Genomic DNA, 22,256 nt, shown 5'->3' with positions numbered 1-22,256 from the left:
CATAGCAAAGTATCATACAATATGTGACGTAACTGTATGAGTGATGCTGTGTTCTCATTTCCAAGATACGAAGAAATGTTTTTCAGCTCTTGATTCCCCTGCTTGTCTTTTATACCCCCTCTGTTGTCAGCCTGAACACTGAAGCCAAGGGTACTAATGGTTGTTCTTTATGCAAACTTCAATTTATAGTGGAAGTAGTGTTCAAAGCACAGGCTGATTGATAACAAGCGAAAACGAGAAATACGGGTGAATGTAAAGCCAGGTTAAAATTTTTGTCCCTCTGACAAAGTATTACTCGTACCCTCATTTGGATAGCAAGCATGTGTGCAGGCTGGTGTTATGGAATTTTCCGACTCCCCCACAGAATCTGACTCCCCTTCGGATGAATGGGCTAGGGTTAGGGGGTTAGGGTAAGGTTAGGTTAAACCTAACCCCTAACTCTAATCCTAACCTAACCCTAACCCTAACCCGTTGATTTGAAGGGGAGACAGATTGTGCGAGGGAGTTGGAAAATTCCATAACACCGGCCTGGCGTTCAGGAGAGCCAGGTGAATGACACACTTAACTTGACAGCATCACTGATTGGCGGTGAAACGTCAACCAAGAAGGGAAACTAGGAGGGATATCCCAAGGCTAAGTTCATTTAGCAGTTTAACAAGAAAAACTGCATTTTTACCATCGGATACAAAAAAATTGAAGAAGATATCTTGTATAATTAATACTGCTGAGTAATGATTTGTTATACATGAACCCCAAAGTGTATGAATCAAAGATAGGACTTATTACCAAGTCTCTTTAATCATTCTACTGTAATGAGCAAATGTGTACCGGTTGTGCCCGAGTATGGACTTCCTGTAAGGCTGAAAGTAGGGCAAGATGAATCATAATGAAAACCTACTGATTTTAACAATCTTTAAACTTATATGTCATTAAAGTACCTGGCACATTCAGTCCTGTGTGCTTTCATATTTTTGTCTCTTTTTTCCATTTGTAGTCCTTTAAAAACAATCTGATAAATGATGTTTAATGTATGTACTGATTACATGTTTTGAACAAGTACTTGACCCAAATTTGGGCCTTCCTTCTTGTATTGAACTGATATTTCTGATAGATACGATATGCCGTATTGTTTGGTGTCCGGATATCTACCATAGAAACAAGCTGGGGGTTTGCAAAATGTGTCAAAATCACACAGCCTAAGAATCGTGTAACTGATTTGCCAACATACCCTCCTTGGCAGAGGTGTTGGGCAGGTACTAAACCATGAGAAATATACGTGTTTGTACAAAAGGCATTCATTAACATACATCCTCCCTCGCACTTCCTCTTCTTACGATATAGCAACACAAAGTCACTTATTTTTCAGGTAATTGTCAACTAAAATTGTCAACCAACATCATCTTTGAGGTGTTGTTAAATATCTACAGGACTGCTGGGATAGGCTCCAGCATCCCCGCGACCCTGACAGCAGGATAGGCGGTTTCGATAATGGATGGTTTTCTGGTTGCTGCAGTGGAGAATTTCTAGTATCAAAGTAAACATGAAATCAGACCTCGGAGTGACGACTGCAGGTTATGTATTTTTTTTTGTTGCAATCAAAAATGTGAATGTTATCTTTATAGTTCCCTATCTGTACATTTTGAAGTTATATTTATGGCCTCAGTAAGATATAGTCTTTGCATGATATCACGCTTTAAAAAGGTAGTTGACGTGTTAGCAATTTACTCTGAACTTTAAGTTGAGTGTTATATTCAAAATTGTAACACTAGATGGTGTAGCTGTTCTGCATCTAGACATAATTAGAGCGCATATCTACCATGTTTACCATATGCTAACACAGAAACAGGTGAATATATATGGATGTATGAATACTTGAGAACAGAGATTTAAGAACAGCTGTAGGAACTTTGAAGCCATAGACTGTAATTCGTGATGGTGAAACTATCACTGAATAGTCAACAAGTTTATACTCCAACTCTTTCTAAAGCATGTTAACACACACATGCATACATGCATGCAGACATGCACACATACACACTCAACATCAAGCTTCACTTTTGCAGATGCATGGCATGGCGGCTGTAAAAGACATCAGTAAATGGGCATCAAATGCAGAAAAAGTGTCCCTCTCTGTCTCATCTCATCTCCATAGGCTGACATTTAGCCAACACTCAATCAGAGATCAGAGACAGCGCCAGGTCACAGTGTGCTAGGAATCTTAAATCTGCATGCCTCTCTCTGACCCCCCCCCCCCCTGCTCCATACTCTTTCTACCCTCGCATCAGATGTATAGGGCTTTCCCTGCATGCGCGTCAGGGTCTGGTAAACCCACAGTAAAGCGGTATTGTTGCTGTTAATCCCTCTCAGTCATGGGGCATCTTGAGTGTCCCCTGATCTTTATCTGTCCTTATATGGTCCAATCTATTCACCCATGGGCTCATGAGTCATATACATAATGATAACAAATTTCGTCAAAGAAAGATCTGAGTGTTCAAGAGATGGAAAAATATTACGCGGTGTGCATCTTTTCTCATCTTGTGTATATCATATGAATCAACAAAAGACGGGGGATTAACTCAAGAGGCCATTACATAGGACCCTCTTCAAGTTGTTGAAAGGACATCTGCCAACTATATACAGTCCTAAGACCCATGTCGTGAGTCTACTCCCTTCACCCCGGGCAGAAATGCTCCGACTTCAGTCCTTACACCTCCCCACAATCCCAAAATAGAGCCGGGGGACATGTGGGCATGTAGTATGGAGATAGAAATGTATGCTGTACAACACAACAATATAAGACCCATGCACTATGGCTTTGGACGAGCTGCTGGTGAACCAGCTAAAGTCGTAAATCAGTTGTGAAACCCACAATACTATGAGTATGTTGACTTGAGGTGGGGCATCAGAAGAAAAGAAAAAGAAAGCCACTTTATTCGACATTGTATTATTACAACAAATTGTATTCTTAGAATGAATTTGTCTTCTGCATTTAACCCATCCTACTGTATAGGAGCAGTGAGCAGCTGCAGTGCCCGGGGAGCAACTCCAGTTCTTCTCTCCATGGCCTTGGTCAGGGACACAGACAGGAGTATTAACCCTAACATGCATGTCCTTTTGATGGTGGAAGGAAACCACAGCACCCAAAGGAAACCCACATACTAGATATGGGGAGAACATGCAAACTCCACAGAAAGGACCTGGGCAATCTGGGGTTTGAAACCAGGGCCTTCTTGCTGTGAGATAATAGTGCTAACCACTGGGCCACCGTGCTGCCAAGTGAACCACCAGAGTGGTTGAAAATGAAATTACAGTCTCAGTGCAGCATCGGTGAAATTACCGTATAGTGACATTAGGCTGTGATCATATCATGAAGTGATTTTTAAGACCTAAGCTATGACAATTCTCAAACTAAGAGACAACCAATGTTAAGATGTTAAAATCAAATTGGGCTATCATTAGCTTGTCACACTGGTTGGGATCCCTACTGCTGTTTGTGTACAAGCAAGGAGTCCAGCTTACAAAGAACAACGAAGAATATTTCTAAACCTTCTTTGTGAAAAACACTTAACTCTTTCACACTTCTCTGGGCATCCACTGGTGTTTGACAGGCTTAACAGCATCTTTTAAAATTCGAATAAAATGGTGCCCCCGTGTCAGTTATCTCGTATGAGCGTTGTAGTTTATTAAATGCAGGGCACGCTCCAGCCTCTATAATCCTATTCCGTGAACTGACATTAAAGTTCAGCGAGGCAATGCCGTTTGTCCGAGCACTGCAATCTGAAATACTCAGCCGGCATTGCTAAAAGCTCGGCACACAATCACATCTCGAACCGAATATCTGAAGATAAGGACTTCTGTTAGCAGGCCCACACTCCATAACCTACTGTAAATGAATGGAGCGATGATGGTCATATTCAACCATCACATTCCAGTGCTGTCTATGGTCATTATTCCTTGCCTCATCATAAAACCTCGATGATCGATCCGTTCATCATTCATCGTTGGCTTCATCTTTAGGACTGTGGTTGGAAAATTGCTCCGACTCTGATTTTTGACACAGCAGAGGAGTCATTATAGTTATAGTACATGACCCCAGGCACCCTTTCAACCCATTCTTCACTTTATTCCCATCGGGTCAAAGATACAGGACAATAACCTGGAAAAAAGCCTGCCTAGGACAAAAGTGTTGTCCTCTGCCACTACCTGCTTTAAATAAAACAAAGAAAAGTGATAGTCCTTCTTCATATGAGTACCCATGTCCCCTTAAATGTCATGCATGGTTGTATGCATGTAGTGTACGTTGTTTAACTGTAAGGCTATTTGTCTATCTATCTATCTATCTATCTCTCTCTCTCTCTCTCTCTCTCTCTCTCTCTCTCTCTCTCTCTCTCTCTCTCTCTCTCTCTCTCTCTCTCTCTCTCTCTCTATATATATATATATATATTACAGTTTTTCTCAGTCGCTTTGGTGCATTTCTCACATCACTATTTACATTTGCACAACAGTTAATGCATTTCTCAAAACAATTAGTACAAACTGCAAAACCTAGTTGATAACCTGCAAAAGCGTGTCACTTGCTCAAAATGGATAGTTCATTCCTCAAAGCAAGTATTCATGTCAATGAAAGTGTCAGTGTCATCAAAATGAAAAGTCCTGACACCATTGTTTATGAACAAGATAGTCAAATGGCTTTGCCATGTTTTCATTATGACAGTTTACTCTGTAAATGTTTTCCAATGCAAAAAAGTCAGATCTTGGTGACACTACCTGAAAATGCTCAAGACAGCACTATAGTATACTATTTACACAGCCATTTGAAAACTACAGTAAAGTTACACATTACTGTATTTAGTGAGGTAACTGAGTACAAGACACTGAATATGTATGTTTCACATTTTTACTGCATACGCTCTTTGCAATTCTAATTTGTTCACAGCACTGTGCAAAAGAAAAAATACACCCTTATTAACAACAAACATAAACTCCCTTTGGGTAGAGCTGTGCACAACTGTAAACAATATTGCAGTACATATTGGAACTGAACATACAACATACACAGACAGTACTGTAAATCATTCATGCACATCCAGACGTTCCTCTCTGTCTGGCCACATCGTTTCATCTACATCACAGCCAATATCATCTCTTGCAATGCAGCGAGGAAAGTATCTCCTCGAGTGGCAAATCCACCCTCTGCAGGACTCTGCTGTGATGTCATCACATGCTGCCTCCATGGCCGCTAGCAGGGCCATTTGGGTATGTGGATGCCGGTCATATACCTTCCACCTCCAGAAAGAGAAAAACTCCTCTATTGGATTTAGGAGATGCACCAAAGCGACTGAGATATTCCACCAGCATCCTATCATATGCTGCAAACCACTGTCTGACCACATCGGAGTGTTGAAAATGCACATTATCCCAAACAACAACATACTTGTTCAGATTTTGACAACTAGTTCAACATTTTTGTATGTAATGACTCAAGCAATGAAATGAGGACTATTAGTTTTATAGGGAATGACTATTCGGCATTCACAAGTATAGTTCATTTTGACTTAAATGACATAAGCAAATGATAATGTTATAAAACAGCAGAGAGTTGTATGAAAGCAATTGATGCATGTCCAAAAGCATTTGCAATTTGTTGGAAGGAATGAGAAACTGCTACTATGAAGTGCACAAATAACTAAATGTTGTGGAGGTTGAACTAACTGTTGTGCAAATGTTAATAGTGATGTGAGAAATGCACCAAAGTGACTGAGAAAAACTGTAAGATAGATGTAGGAAAAAAATTCAATGCATTTCAGTGCAAGCTTGTTTTGTGCGTTGTGCACTCATCAGCTGCCAATGTGATATATATATATATATATATATATAATTTTATTTACATATATAGCACTTTTCTAAACAATGTTACAAAGTGCTTCACACACACACACACACACACACATACACACAAAAAGATAAAACGAGACAAGGCAAAAATAAGAGTAAGATTAAATAAGAGTAAAAATAAAAACAGTATAGATAAAAACAAACATCAAATATTTGTAAAAGCTTTCGTAAAAAGAAAAGTTTTGAGACGACATTTAAAAGAAGCCAGAGACTTAGTTCGTCTTAGCTCAACAGGAAGAGAGGTCCATAGTGTGGGGGCTCTAACAGCAAAAGCCCGATCACCCTTTGTAACAAACCGAGACATGAGAATAACTAGCAGGGCTCCATCTGCAGACCTTAATGGTCGAGGGAGGACATACCAAGTCAATAAATCACAAATGTATGAAGGAGCAATACCATTTAAAGCTTTAAAAGTGAGCAGTAAATTTTTAGAATCAATTCGAAATATATCAGGGAGCCAGTGTAGGGAGGCAAGCACAAAAGTGATATGACCATGCCTCCTTGTCCCGTAAATGAGCCGAGCAGTGGTATTTTGTACCAACTGCAGACGGTGGAGAGAGCCCTTGCTGATACCAGAATAAAGTGCATTACAGTAGCCGAGCTGAGAATAGATAAAAGCGTGTACAACTTTTTGCAAATCGGCAATTGATAAAAATGACCTAATTTTGGAGATCAGCTTGAGCTGGAAAAACTTGGTATGTCATCAGGACAGAGGAAGGAAGACAAGGAGACTTGGTGGTGGAATGAGGAAGTACAGCAAATTATACAGAAGAAGAGGTGGGCAAAGAAGAAGTGGGATAGTAAGAGAGATGAAGAAAGCAGACAGGAGTACAAGGAGATGCAGCGTAAAGCGAAGAGAGAGGTGGCAAAGGAAAAGGCGCATGGTGAGTTGTTTGAGAGGTTAAACACTAAGGAAGGAGAAAAAGGACTTTAAAGAAGGAGAAAAGGAATTGGCTAGACAGAGGGACTGAGCTGGGAAAGATGTGCAGCAAGTTAGGGCGATCAAGGATGGAGATTGAAATGTGCTGACAAGCGAAAAGAGTGTGCTGAGAAGGTGGAAGGAGTACTTTGAGGGGCTGATGAATGAAGAAAATGAGAGAGAGAGAAGGTTGGATAATGTGGGGATAGTGAATCAGGAAGTGCAGTGGATTAGCAAGGAGGAAGTGAGGGAAGCTATGAAGAGGATGAAGAGTGGAAAGGTAGTTGGTCTTGATGGTGATGCCATACCTTTTGGAGGCATGGAGGTGTTTAGGAGAGATGGCAGTGGGGTTTTTAACTAGATTGTTTAACACAATCTTGGAAAGCGAGAGGATGCCTGAGGAGTGGAGAAGAAGCATACTGGTACCGATTTTCAAGAACAAGGGCGATGTCCAGAACTATAGCAACTAGAGAGATATAAAATTGACAAGCCACAGCATGATGATATGGGAAAGAGTAATAGAAGCTAGGTTAAGAGGACAGGTGACAATTAACGAGCAGCAGTATGGTTTCATGCCACGAAAGAGCACCACATATGTGATGTTTGCTTTGAGAATGTTAATTGAGAAGTACAGAGAAGGCCAGGAGTTACATTGTGTCTTTATAGGTTTAGAGAAAGCATATGACAGGGTGCCGAGAGAGGAGGTGTGGTATTGTATGAGGAAGTCAGGAGTTGCAGAGAAGTATGTAGGAGTGGTGCAAGATATGTATGAGGGAGGTGTGACAATGGTGAGGTGTGCGGTTGGAATGACAGATGGGTTCAAGGTGGAGGTGGGATTACATCAAGGATCGGCCCTGAGCCCTTTCTTGTTTGCAATGGTGATGGACAGGTTGACGGACGAGATCAGGCAGGAGTCTCCATGGACGATGATGTTTGTGGATGACATTGTGATCTGTAGCGAGAGTAGGGTGCAGGTTGAGGAGAACCTGGAGAGGTGGAGGTATGCACTGGAGAGAAGAGGAATGAAAGTCAGTAGAAGCAAGAAGGAATACATATGCGTGAATGAGAGGGAGGACAGTGGAATGGTGAGGATACAACGAGTAGAGGTGACGAAGGCATATGAGTTTAAATACTTGGGGTCAACTGTCCAAAGTAACGGGGAGTGCAGTAGAGAGAGGAAGAAGAGAGTGCAGGCAGGGTGGAGTGGGTTTAGGAGAGTGTTAGGAGACATTTGTGACAGAAGGGTACCAGCAAGAGTTAAAGGGAAGGTTTACAAGATGGTTGTGAGACCAGCTATGTTATATGGTTTGGAGACAGTGGTACTGATGAATAGACAGGAGGTGGAGCTGGAGGTGGCAGAGTTGAAGATGCTAAGATTTTAATTCGGAGTGACGAAGAAGGACAGGATTAGGAATGATTATATTAGAGGGACTGCTCAAGTTGGACGGTTTGGAGACAAAGCAAGAGAGGTAAGACTGAGATGGTGTGGACATATGTGGAGGAGAGATGCTGGGTATATTGGGAGAAGGATGCTGAATATGGAGCTGCCAGGGAAGATGAAAAGAGGAAGGCCAAAGAGGAAGTTTATGGATGTGGTGAGGGAAGACATGCAGGTGGCTGGTGTGGCAGAGGAAGATGCAGAAGACAGGAAGAAATAGAAACGGATGATCAGATGTGGCGACCCCTAACGGGAGCAGCCAAAAGTAGTAGTATTAGTAGTAGTAGTGGCTTGAGCTGGAAAAAGCATGACTGAACAACATGTTTAATTTGATTATCAGAACTGAGGTTGGCATCACATATTACCCCAAGATTCCTAGCAGCCTGCTTAAGACTACCTGAGAGACCACCAAGATTAGTAGCAAATGGGCTGATGGAATTTTTGGGGCTGAACAGAATGACCTCAGACTTATCATCATTAAATTTAAGAAAAGTTTTAGACATCCAGGATTTAATGTCAGTGAAGGAAGTTGTGAGATTTAATAGGGTGCTGAGATCTGTGGGTTTTACTAGCATGTATAACTGAGTGTCGTCAGCATAAAAACGGTAGAGCACATCATGATTTTGAATGACCTGGCCAAGGGGCAGCAGAGAAAAGAGAAGGGGGCCAAGAACTGAGCCTTGAGGGATACCACAACTCAACTGAGCCCCAGAGGAGGTAGAGTTACCCAGAACAACAGAAAAATTCTGTTGGTGAGGTAAGAGCGTAATCAGTTAAGAGCCGAGCCCTTGATGCCAACCCAAATCTCTAAGTGATGTAAGAGGATGTTGTGATTGATATATATATATATATATATATATATACATATATATATATATATATATATATATATATATATATATATATATGTGTGTGTGTGTGTGTGTGTGTGTGTGTGTGTGAAAGTGAACTTGTATTCTGATGTGATGAACTTGTATTTTGAGGTGAAATTGTATTATGGCTCAAGCAACACAATGAAGTATCTATCTATCTATCTATCTATCTATCTATCTATCTATCTATCTATCTATCTATCTATCTATATAGATTGCTATCTGTGTGTTGACAAAATCTTATATGAAAAACAGAAAAAGTGAACTTTAATTGAGCTTCTTCAGTTCAGTTTCTGTTTTCACCCGAAGTGGTAAAACTAAGTGTAGTGTATTTGAATAAGAAGTGCATTACTCAGTGTGACTGCTAGGCGGCACTGTAACTTTGCTGTTGTGTTACTGTGTTTGTACTGAGACCACAGAATAAAAAACGTCGTCGACTGACTAGACATGGCTTCCACCACATCATATATTACGCTAAGCTTGACAAATACGATAATAGTAAGATGGCGGCGAGGGTAACCGCTTCCGCAGTTTTTCTTCTGGTACAGACAAAACTACGTTCTGACTGATGTTTATCAAGTAGTTTATTTTCTTTTTTCACAACTTCAAACACAGTGAAAAACTGAAATGAACCAATTGCATTATCATTAACTTATGAAACAGTAAATGAATTCCACAAAGGTAGAATGATTAACAAACAATCACATACCGTGTGCGCCTTCTGACCAGAGATTAGGAGTTATTACTTTCTTTTAATATCGCACTGATACTATTCTTTTGCAAAGGCACCTTACTCCATCTGCAACTCCACATGGTTCTTGCAATGTACGTACTTCCTCTTAAATTAGTCAACTTGATCACATGAACAGTATCTTGACTATTCAACGTAGCTCACTTATCAGAACAGTAGGTGTCATTATTACCCACAACATTGTGAAACCAAAAGTTATATTTACAAACATTTTTTGCAATATGATTGTAATGATCTGTGCCCTCTGGCTATGTTAACTTATAACATTAATAAAGCAAGGACGACTTCTCTCGTGCTGGGTGTTTATTCACCGACCGGATTCCGACTGACGTTGTTACGTACATCACGTGACTTTGTTGTGGCGCTACGGAAAGCCGTAATGGACATTAGCAAATCAAATATTACTAGCGAATATTACATCTCCCTTTTTCTGAAAAGTGCTGCTTTCTCTGCAGAGATACAGACCACATTGAGCACGTTTATAAGCGAATACAATCTTAATAAGAAAGAATATGAAAGTGGAAGTCTTATATAACTGGACTGCAACAAAGTAGTGTAAAACATTTCCTTCACTGTCTAAATGTGACACCGTAATAACATTTCATCTTTTTTCCCCCATTTCATTACTGGTAACTGCAAACAGCAGGTAGGTACACAAGGTAAGTGAACGCTGTAAATATTTATTTTCAAAACATAGCAGGTATAGTACAGGTTGGTGTAAAATTCTCTCTTTTTTTAACATTCATAAGTCAAGGATTTGTCTTGGTTTGATCGTGCGACCTGACCTCGTGGTGTAACCAGGCTGTGTGTCTGGTTGTCGCTGATTGTTCGTGTCTGGAGGTTCAGCATGCTCTTGCTGATGGGCTTGTGTGTTGTTGTTAGCGCTGGTAACAGTCTGCTGTGAAGTGTGTGTGTGTGTGTAGTGTGAGTGTTCACTCTGCTTTGTCGAAGGTGTTGACGGTTGCGTTGGTAGATCTGACCTTCTTTGGTTTGGATGTGGTAGCTCCTGTCTGTGTTCGCTGGTCTTTCCACAGTTGCAGGTCTCCAGGATCCATCCTCCTGCCGGAAGCGGATTGGTGTGCCTGCGGGAAGGTGGGGCAGAGGTTTGGCTGTTCGGTTGTAGTATGCCTGCTGGCGCTGTTGACATACCTCTCTCCTTTTGTGAACATCCTCCTGACTGGCGATCTGTGGCTGCAGGTGTTTTGCTGTTGATGGGAGAATGGACCGCAGCCTCCGACTCATCAGTAGCTGTGCCGGTGATTTCAGGTTGTCCGCCGGTGTGTTGCGATACTCCAGCAAGCTCATGTAGGGGTCTTTGTTCTCAGCTTTGGCTTTGTCCAGGATGCGTTTGGCCGTCTGGACAGTCTTCTCGGAGAGGCCGTTGCTCTGTGGGTAGTGGGGGCTTGTGGTGGTGTGTGAGAAACCCCATGTCTGTGAGAAGTTGCGGAACTCACCAGAGCTGTAGCACGGACCGTTGTCGCTGATGATAGTCTCGGGGATTCCGTGTCGAGCCATTGCTGCTTTCAGCTTCATGATGACGGCAGATGAGGTGCAGCTGTAAAGTCTCTCTAGCTCGAAGAATCTGGAGTAGCAGTCCACAGTGACTATGAAGTCCTGTGAGTTCCATGTGAATAGGTCTGTGCCTATCACTTGCCACGGCCGCTCGGGTATGGCGTGTGACATCATTGGTTCCTTTGCATTTGCGCTGCGCCGTTCTTGGCATATGCTGCAGTCTGCTACCGCATCCTCGATCTGTTTCCCCATGCCAGGCCAGAACAGTAAGTCTCTTGCTCGGCATTTGCTTTTTTCCACGCCAAGGTGGCTGGCATGGATGCGCTGTATCATGTCCTTGCGAAGTTTTTGGGGGACAATGATTCTCTCACCTTTGAACAGGATACCGTCCATTTCCGAGATTTCTGCTCTGTGGTTCCAGTATTCCTGGATGCTGGGCGGGCACTTTTTCTTTGTGTCTGGCCAGCCAGTGAGTGTGGCTCATCTGAGTGCGGTGAGCGGTGGATCTTGCGCTGTTTCCTGCTTGATTTCTGTGAGTCTTGTGTCGCTCACAGGGATGTTGCTGAGGACTGTGTGCACGTGGGCCTCCATCCCTTCCTGTAGGTCACTGTCGTGGTGTTCTATTGACTTGCGTGACAGTGTGTCGGCCCCCGGTATGTCCTTACCGGGGCGGTGGATGATTTGGATGTCGTATTTTTGGAGCGCCAGGATCATCCGTTGCAGCCGGGGTGGTGCTGCTGCCAGTGGCTTTTTTAGTATTGCCTCCAGAGGCTTGTGGTCTGACTCCACAATCACTTTTCGTCCGTACATGTACGCCGAAGACCACAGCGTAGAGCTCCTTCTCTATCTGTGCGTAGTTTTCTTCAGTGCTGTTGAGTGACTTGGACGCATAGGCAATTGGTTTGCCATCTTGGAGCATGACAGCCCCAAGGCCACTTTTGGATGCATCCACTTGGAGTCGCAGCTCTTTCTGCAGGTCGAAATATGAGAGTACTGGACCTGGGTGCTGTGTAATGAGATTCTTCATCTCTTGGAACGCCTTGTCGTGGACTGCATCCCACACAAACTCACTGTCCTGTTTCAGAAGCTGTCTGAGGGGTGAGTTTATCTGTGAGAGGTGTGGAGCGAATCTGGCGAGGTAATTGATCATGCCGAGGACTGTCTCCAGCTCTGCTTTGTTCTGTGGGGGTTGCATGTCCTTGATCGCCTTCACCTTGTGTGGGTCTGGTTTGATGCCTTCGTGTGAGAGCGTGTGGCCGAAGTAGCTTACCTCGGACACGCATATGTGACACTTGTCGGGGTTGAGCCTCACCCCTCGCTCCCTTGTGCGCTTCAGCATCGCTCTGAGACGCTGGTCATGTTCTTCTTTAGTCTTGCTGAACACTAGTATGTCGTCCACTATGGCCGTCACACCGTCCAATCCTTCATATGTTTCATCCACGCGTCTCTGGAACTCGTCTTGAGCGGACACGATTCCGAATGGCAGTCTGAGGAAACGATACCTGCCAAACACTGTGTTAAATGTCGTCAACATTGAGGATTCAGTGCTCAGTTTGATGGCCCAATAGCCTGACCGCGCGTCTAACACGCTAAAGTACTCAGCTCCAGCGAGCTTTGTGGTGGCATCCTCCAGCGTGGGAAGGGGGTAGTGAGGTCGTTGTATCACTTTGTTAAGAGCTCTGGGGTCTAAACACACTCTAAGTTTGCCTGTCTTTGGCTTCTCAACAATGACGAGTGCGTTCACCCATTCTGTGGGTTCTGTTACCTTACAGATTATGCCGCCTTTCTCCATGCTGTCAAGCTCGTCCCTCAGTTTGCTGCGTAGGGCGATGGGGATTCTGCGTGGCGGGCAGATGACCGGCGTTGCATCTGGTGTGACGCGGAAGGTGCACTCGCCTGGGAACTCTCCTATTCCCTGGAAAACATCTGCATACTTAGCCATTATGCTCTGTGATGTGACATTGTTTTCCTCGCTCACAGCCATCACTTTTTTTACCAAGTTTAGGTCACGGCATGTTTTCATTGCCATGACTGGTGGGGCGTTTGTGTCAATGACGTAAAAGTCCAGCATCATTGCATTGTCTCTGTACTTACATTTGAGTTTGCATGTGCCTTTCACGCTCAGCGCGCCTCCTCCATATTCAGTGAGTCTGTGTATTGCTGGTTTCAGTGTCACATTTTTGAACAGCGCCTGGAACAGGTTGGTGGGAATAGTATTGGCCTGTGCCCCAGTGTCTAGTTTAAACTTTACCTTCTGTGGAGGTGTGCCAATTCCAACCTCTACGTAAGCCTGCTCGTTGCTTTTTCCGTTGTTCTCTATTGAGATGCAGTCTATGTGCAGCTCTGTCTGTTCTCCCACAGCGGTGCTCTCCACTGTAATGTTGTCGAAGTACAGTTCTTCCTGCTCTCTGTCAGTGGTGTACTCTTCTGGGTTCTCTCCGACGGCATGTACTGTGCCGCGGTAGTACTTTGTCTGTCCCTGGGAGCTAGACTTGCATACTTTCGCAAAATGATTGAGCTTCTTGCATTTAATGCATTGTTTACCCTTAGCTGGGCAAGTGGCTTTAGCGCCGTGTAGCCCTCCACAATAGCTACACGCCCTGGCGGCGGTGCTAACGTTACCCTCCCTTTGTCTGAAGTTAGCGTTAGCTGCTTTAGGTGCGTTCGGTTTGTAAGTCTTTCTGCCTATTGCGTGCACCGTTTCACGTGTGCTGCCCTGGCCCATAAACTTTAGCTGTTGCTTTGCTAGCTCGTGTGAGCGGGCTACATCTATGGCTTTTTCTAGCGTTAGCTCAGCTCCCTGGCTAAGTAGCTTTTCTCTCACTCTGGGTGAGTTGGTGGCAAACACGATGCGGTCCCTGACCATCTCGTCGGCATTTGGGTAGCCACAGTCTTTGACTAGGAGCTTTAGCTCAGTTACAAATTGTTCGAAGGATTCACTCTCTCCCTGCATCTTTTCATGAAATTTATATCTGGCATAAATCGGGTTTGCTTTGGGGGTGATGTGCTCAGTGTACTTATCGTAGTACGTTTCTAGCTTCTTGGCTTGTTCTCCGCTGAGTGTCCAAGTGTTGTGCACATCGCGCCCTTTTCCCCCTATCCAGAGCAGGAGGTAGCTGCATTTCTCCTCTTCGTTCTTCCCACGCAGGGGGGCCCTTGAACATTAGCTCCGTTGTTTGTCGAAATCGTCTCCATGCTTCAGGTAAGTTCGCCGATTCCCAGTCCATCCGTGGAGCTGGAACGCCGTACGAATCCATATTGGATATTTAAACTCCGCTACTCTGACACCATGTAATGATCTGTGCCCTCTGGCTATGTTAACTTATAACATTAATAAAGCAAGGACGACTTCTCTCGTGCTGGGTGTTTATTCACCGACCGGATTCCGACTGACGTTGTTACGTACATCACGTGACTTTGTTGTGGCGCTACGGAAAGCCGTAAGGGACATTAGCAAATCAAATATTACTAGCAAATATTACAATGATCACACAACAACACTTGTTAAACTAAAACTATTTCCTCTGGAAATGTTTTTTAAGACAGTAAGAAAGAAGCACATTATTCTGCTACAGCTACAGCGCATATTCACGTTTGCAGCGGCCTCACCCAGTACCGGTGTGGGAAGATGGCGGCGCAATTCACGTTTGGCGGCTGCCTCACCCAGTACTGTCCATGCAGTGTCTTTGTCCACGTCTGCATCTAAGTTTTTCTCCGTTTGATGGCTGGGAGAGCTTGGTCTGCTGGATCGGCTGGGAGAGCTTGGTCTGCTGGATCGGCTGGGAGAGCTTGGTCTGCTGCATCCTGTGGGCCCCAGGACCACGGCCCTGCCCGTGCCCGCAGAGGCAACTCCAAGGGCGGTCTGACAGGACGCGCAAGCGAGGCAGGCTAAGCTATCTAATAGCCCATACAGACCAACCGTTCTGATAACACCGAGGGCGGTCTGGCGGCGGGCTCGCCTTGACTGTGCTTTTAGTGTCATCGTGTGGGGTGCGGGGAGGTGTGCCAAGGTGTCTTGCTGGCAGACCGGCTGAGGGATGCTGACATGCGTCCTCAGAGGAAACACCGAGGGCGGTCTGACAGGACGCGGAAGCGGGGCAGGCTAAGCTAACTGCTAGCCCATGCAGACCGGCAGTTCCGACAGTCATCCTGGCTGGCGTTCGTTATCCTGGACAGATATATATATATATTTTTTTAGTTTGGATATATGTGTTCTTGTTCTTGTTGTTTTTGGCTGTGTGCGTTTTGTCTTTGTGTTGCGTTGCTCTGGGCTGGGGGAAACGATGTTTCGTTTCGTTTCATTTCGTGTGCGCAAGTGCATGAAATGAAATGACAAAGTGTTTCTGATTCCTGAATCTGTCGTCTATGTTTGGATATACTGGTGAAAGATTGACGAATATTTTTTGTTCCTCTTCAAGTCAGACAAATGTAAAGGCCTTTAATAAATTGACATGTAGCAACCGCAGCTATACTAGAAAAGAAAAAAAAATCCATCCATCCATTATCCAAACCGCTTATCCTAACCCCAGGGTCACAGGATGTTGGAGCCTATTCCTGCAGTCATTGGGTGGCTAAAAAAAAAACCTGTGTGATGTGCTGAAATGACCAGCTATTTGCTTCAGTTTGCAGAAAGCAAAACGAGGCTCCAAACGCCGTATCAAAACCTCAGATGACATCTGAGCAACATGCAGATATGAAATAGTAAGCATATACACATATATACACACACACACACACACACACACACATATATATATATATATATATATATATATATATGACCCCAAGTGACGCTAGATGGATTAACATGTTCTGCTGATATTCACAGTGTCATTATGTTTTTTAGATCGTCGCGACACACAGAATGGTCTCCGATCTCCAACAAACCCATGCTTTTTTGATATTTTTCTTGGAGGCAAGGAGGGGGAGTATTTTCTGAAGCATTTATATTCACACATTTTTCTACCAATGAGAAGCTCCCTGGTGAGCGCGTTGGAATTGAAATCCTTCCCTCGTTGCCTGAAGGCACACATTTCTCATTGGAGATCTTCTCCTATTTTAGCAAACAGCCGCCGAAGGTGGAAAACCCAGCACAGCTTTATAACATTTGGGCCCAGCTCTTAACAAAATCCAACTCCAGCTCGCATGATTTGGTTTCAAAATCACCCATGCGGCCCGGGGTCTCCGTCTTCTCGTGGTTTTCACTGTCATTCTAGGGGTTGGAATGGGAACTAAATAATAAAAAGCTCAGGAGACACAATTGTAAAGTGGAAAGAAAAAAAAAAAGATCACAAAAGATTAGTTTCATCAGGAGCGGGGATTTCCCCAAACGGGATGTGACAGGATATTTCGGGCCACAGATGACTCAAACCAAAGGGAATATAAATCAAGCCATGCAGCCATTTTCACGGATGCAACGTTCTAATCAGTAAATCAGCAAAGATAACAGTTTGAATGCTTTTCTTCTTCCATGCTGGGCAGGAGCGGCGACTTTCACTCTAATCCCGCATAACCAATTCATGCACAATTCAATTTGTTTTCCAGCCATGGATAATAGATAACTGTGCCAAGGGTTTAAACCCGCGTTGCTCCCTTTGATATTTGCTGTCAGAGTCGCCGCTGCCAGAAACCACTGATGCATACAGTTGTCTGGTAATACATGTTTGTACACACATCTGGACAGAGATAGCATTACAGTGATTCATCCTTTTCTGTCAAATCACTCCATTTTCCCCTCCTTTCGCTCCCTCCTTTCCTTTCCTGTCCTCCCCCCTCCCCTCCACTCCCCTTCCCCTTCGCCACACAGTTGTAGAGAACAGAGCAATGATGCGTGTCTTAGGGAGACCTGGTGAATAGTAATGAACCAAGCCTGTGTGTCTATTTGAGGGAAAGCGAAGGGGAAGAGAGAGAGAGAGAGATAGAGATAGAGAGAGAGAGAGAGAGAGAGAGAGAGAGAGAGAGAGAGAGAGAGAGAGAGAGAGAGAGAGAGAGAGGAGAGAGAGAGAGAGAGAGAGAGAGAGAGAGAGAGAGCGAGAGAGGGAGGGAGGGAATGGGTGTGTGAGTTCATGTGTGTGTGCATTTGTGTGTGTGTGCGTGCGTGCATGCGTGTGCGTGTGTGCAGACTGAGAGTGAGAACAGGGCTTTTCTTGAGGGACCGATGCAGCACGAGCTGTGCAGAGAATGTACAAGTGAGGGTGGCGAGAGGAGATGCGGTCCTGTTAATCCTTCACACCCGTACCGGGATCCGCATCCCTCCCCGTCACCGGCTCATCAGTCATTTCGATCAGGGTTCATTGTTCATTACATCTTACACAAACTGTATCTTTTCTCATGGACACGCAGAGAGAGAGAGAGAGAGAGAGAGAGAGAGAGAGAGAGAGAGAGAGAGAGAGAGAGAGAGAGAGAGAGAGAGAGAAAGAGAGAGAGAGAGAGAGAGAAACCTTGCAGAGCACACACAGGGCGGTGTATTAGCAAAGGAAACGGATGGGGTGGGATGGGGTGGGGGTGGGGTGATGGAGGGGGGCTGTGAGTGAATGTGGCTCAGAATGGGGCAACAGCACCTGCTGTCTTCATCCCAGATTTGCCAGGCAAACAGCATTCTTCCCCAGCTAGTGATGGACTGTTAAGAGGACAAAGAAAGGAGAAAAGAGGCCAAAACAAAGACTTGTGAAAAAGAGGAAAAAAAGAAAGAAAAAGAAAATAAAGGGGTGGACTCTCTTGTGGATACCAGAATCTTGCAGCACCGATTTGGTCCTTTTGTGCCTTTCAAAATTTGTTATCAGGAAGTCTCCCCCCGGATCGCCAGCACATCCAGGAGGGACAACAATGAAGGAAGATGGTATCATTAGTGGGACAATGACATGAGAAGACAACAACAACAAAAAAAGAGAAAGAGAAAATCAATTTTGCAAATCATGTATGTCAGAAGTGTTATTTACAGACTCGTGATAAGTGAGTTGAATATTCAGCGACTGGCTGCAGAGATCCAGTGGAGTGCCAGGTTTGAAAGGAAAGGAACAAACACAATAGGCAGCCCCCCTAGTTCACCCCTTCTTTTATCCTTTCCATCCAGGACCCATGGGCACTCTGCCAACGTGGAATCTTAAGAACTCATTCAAAGAAAGCCAAAAGAAAAAAAAGGACTTGTTTAAAACCAGGAGCCATTCTCTCTCTCTGTGTGTGCATTTGTTTTTCCTTACATTCCCATGTGAAGAGTGATTTTTTTCCTCTCTTTTTTTTGCATGCTGTTTTCTCTGACGTCGCGAATGGGGGGAGATTTCTAGAATTGCCATTCAAGTAACGTTTCATCAGATTCGTGGTTTGAGAGTATTGTGAGGCACTGATCTGCCAAAGCTCAATTTCTCTCTCTCTCTCTCTCTCTCTCTCTCTCTCTCTCTCTCTCTCTCTCTCTCTCTCTCTCTCTCTCTCTCTCTCTCTCTCTCTCTCTCTCTCTCTCTCAGTTTTCACTCTGCTCTTACTCCCTCTGTCTCAGCAGTCTCCCTCCTGCTCACAGAGTAACTCCTCCCCTCCACTACCCATTGTCTCTCCATACAGTATCAGGCTGAAGGGGATGCCATAGTCGCTCCAGCCATGCAGGGACACGGGAGACGGGGGATGACGGAAGGTAAGTGCCTCAGATTTATTGCCAGAGGAACCCTCTCTGGCTACACACACGCCACCGTTGATTTCAACACCGTTTAAGTGTGGTGGTCATAAATAGTCTGTTTTCCATCAAGGGCTGACATTGGAGGATGAGGGGCTTTATTTGTGCTGCTGTGTTGCTTTCACGGTGTTGTAAATGCAGTGTACCACTCTAGTCTATTGTGGTTGTCTGGTCTAGCTAGGTGTGTGTGTGTGTGTGTGTGTGTGTGTGTGTGTGTGTGTGTGTGTGTGTGTGTGTGTGTGTGTGTGTGTGTGTGTGTGTGTGTGTGTGTGTGTGTGTGTGTGTGTGCGTGTGTGTGTTTAATAGGTAATGCCGGGGAATAGGAAAGACACTAAACCAGGTGCCGCTGCTTTATTCTGAGAAAACAGAGAAAACAGCATCCTTGGTAAATAAAAGCTTAATGAGCATCACTGTATGGATGTCATATATAGTGAGAGGTATGGTAGTCATCATTTTGCTGCAGTGTCACAATAAAAAAGGGGCCCCCCTAAAGATTCGGTCCCTTTGCACTTTACTCTGTCTGGGGGCGGGGGGGGGGGGGGGGATTGGCCACGCTGTTCGTGTGCCATAGAGAGAAAAAGCACAGCACTGGTATTTGAAAATGCTAAACGTGCCATATCTAAAAGCCGTAGAAACATCTGGCCGGCGATGATAGCTCATATTTGCTCCCAGCAGAGCGGGGACCATGTAGGATGTTTGGGATTAAAGCTAATCCTCCCTGTGGCTGAGATTCACCTTTCTTGTCTGGCCAGAGTCTGACACACAGGGGCCTTTTACTAATTTATGCTGAGACATGCATGAGAGCGGGCTCCCAAGAGCTCGGCGGCGGGGGCTGATGGAGGTGGAGGTGGCGGAGGACGGGGAGTATTAATCAACGTGGGGCCGGCTATGGCGTCTGCCGAGGAGGGCTTATTACGTTTTGTGAGTCGACTCAATAGGTGTACTCTCACCTATACAGTCTGCATGTTGTCTAACGTCTGAGGTCACACTGATCTCCGCAGCGCAGAGGCCCCGAGGAGGTGGTCAATTCAGTTTATAAGCCGTTTGTCTGTTAGTTAGCCTGGCAATCGTAACACGATGCACTGGGATTCAAAATGCTTTTATTTGGGGATTCAAAATGCTTTTATTTGCAGTGCTATCCAAACAACAGCATCATAGCTGTGACCTTTGCGCTCGAATATTTTGGACCAAAATGATTGATCATATCTCAAAGAAGGAAAAACTCAGAGAAAAGAAAAAGGACACGAGACTATACCGTGCCAAAATAGCCACTTAAAAGTTTTCTTCAAGTGGAAAATGTTGATACCAAAATGAAAAAGGAAAGGCATGGCAAAGCTTCAACATGGACCTTGCCATTAAAATTAAGAAACAGTGGGGGTAAACATATACCGTACATGTGCTGACTCCCTCCTTTATATTCCCCCTGTTTGGATGCTTTGTCCGCCCTACACCTGATCATGACATTGGACGTTGCGTGCTCTGCTTATTTTGACCATGACCCAGGCCATGAAACAGGTGGATGTAGAGACGGAGACAGCCAGCAGCGGCGCTCAGTAACGGACAGTTGCGGCCTAGTACAGGAAGCTTTGTGTGCTGGTTCAGAGGCAAAAAATAAAAAGGAGTCGCTCTCAATGGGGGCTTTTGTTGTTGGGAGTTGGGAGACAGCAAAAGCACAAGAAACACTGGACTGACAAATACCTGGGCCCCTCTGTGCCTCGCATTACCTCCGCTCCTGCTTGCACTCGATACAATGTCAACAAATGCCTCCTCTGTCCTCCACTGCGGGCCCGTTTCCTCTCCGTCCACAAGTATCTGGCTTTTTTTTCATAATTTTCATAAAAGCTACTGTTTTCTGAGTATACACCTGGGTGAGGAGAATTGACCCACATAGCTATGGTAACCTATCTCTCTCTCTCTCTCTCTCCCTCTCTCTCTCTCTCTCTGTCTCTCTCTCTCTGTATGTCTTTTGTGCTTCTTGAAAGCCCTGAAACCCTTGCAGCAGTCCACTCATTTAAGTTGCGCAAAATAGCTCGGGTCTTTCAGTGCAGTGCACCGAAATGAAACCGGTCAGAATGGAGGATATTAATCTGAGCTCGGTAATGAAATCACACTGGTGAATGAACTTTTCCTGTGATAGAACACTGATAACGTAACGGTGTATACAGTATAAAGGATGTTTTGTTTGAGACTCTTTTTTTTCTTCTTTCTTTCTTTCGGAGGGGGGCCCCGGGTGGAAACACACACAGTATAAGGATGTCGTGACAGTGTAGATCTGGAAGTTCACAAATGCGTTCACCTCTTCTAGTTCATTAACAAACACGCCAGGTTTTCGATGCTTCATTACTGAATTAAAAGGCTGAGGTAATGATGTCCTTTGTGCTGGGGGAAGTCAAGGAGAGGGCCGCTGCTGAATACGCAACACCGAGTTTACGTAATCCATTTCGAATTCACCTTGCAAAGTCCTTTTGATTAACATTGTACCCCTTTCCCCAAAGACATTGATTTGACGCTGCATTTTAAATCAAAGATTATTTCTGCAAACCCCCGGGAATTAAATGGCTCTTGGAGCTTTTGGGTTGCGCGCCTGAATGGGGATCATTGCGCTTGAGTTGTTGCTCTGTCAAAACTACAATTCCCATTCATTAAAAGAATCGCGGAGAAAGTATCATTTCGTTCCTCGGACTCGGATGAATACTATCAGATTCCTTTGGTTAGTTATTCTTGTAGACGTGAGTCTTAAATCTTGAATGCAGGCTCCGAGCCTACCCCAGTTATTTCGCTCCTTTTTCATGTTTTGGAGGCTTTTAGAGTTCACCACGCAATTTCTCAACAGTGCATTAAGGTTTGGGCTATCAAAACAAAGAGATCGTTTTTAAACAGTGCATTCATTCCACAGCTGTGTCTTATGGCTTTCTATTCCTATGTGATGTTCTTTCTAACATGTCATGTAGGGTTTTAAAAGCCATTGGGTACAGAGTGGACAGTCAACCTATAGCTTACACTGCACTCTTTAGCTATTCCGGTACCCTATCGCTAGATAGTAAAGAAGATGTACTTTATTAATGTCTGTGGAGAAATTCATCTTCTGCATTTACCATCCTAGCCACGTAGTTAGATGCAGTGGGCAGCTGCCGTGCAGCGCCTGGGGACCAACTCCAGTTCAACTTCCAGTTCTTTTCTAGTGCCTTGCTCAGGGGCACAGACAG

Source organism: Lampris incognitus, chromosome 2, assembly GCF_029633865.1.
Source record: "Lampris incognitus isolate fLamInc1 chromosome 2, fLamInc1.hap2, whole genome shotgun sequence".
In the NCBI taxonomy this organism is placed as follows: Eukaryota; Metazoa; Chordata; class Actinopteri; order Lampriformes; family Lampridae; genus Lampris; species Lampris incognitus.
The sequence above is the reverse complement of the archived record's forward strand: the minus strand, read 5'-3'. Positions refer to the sequence as shown.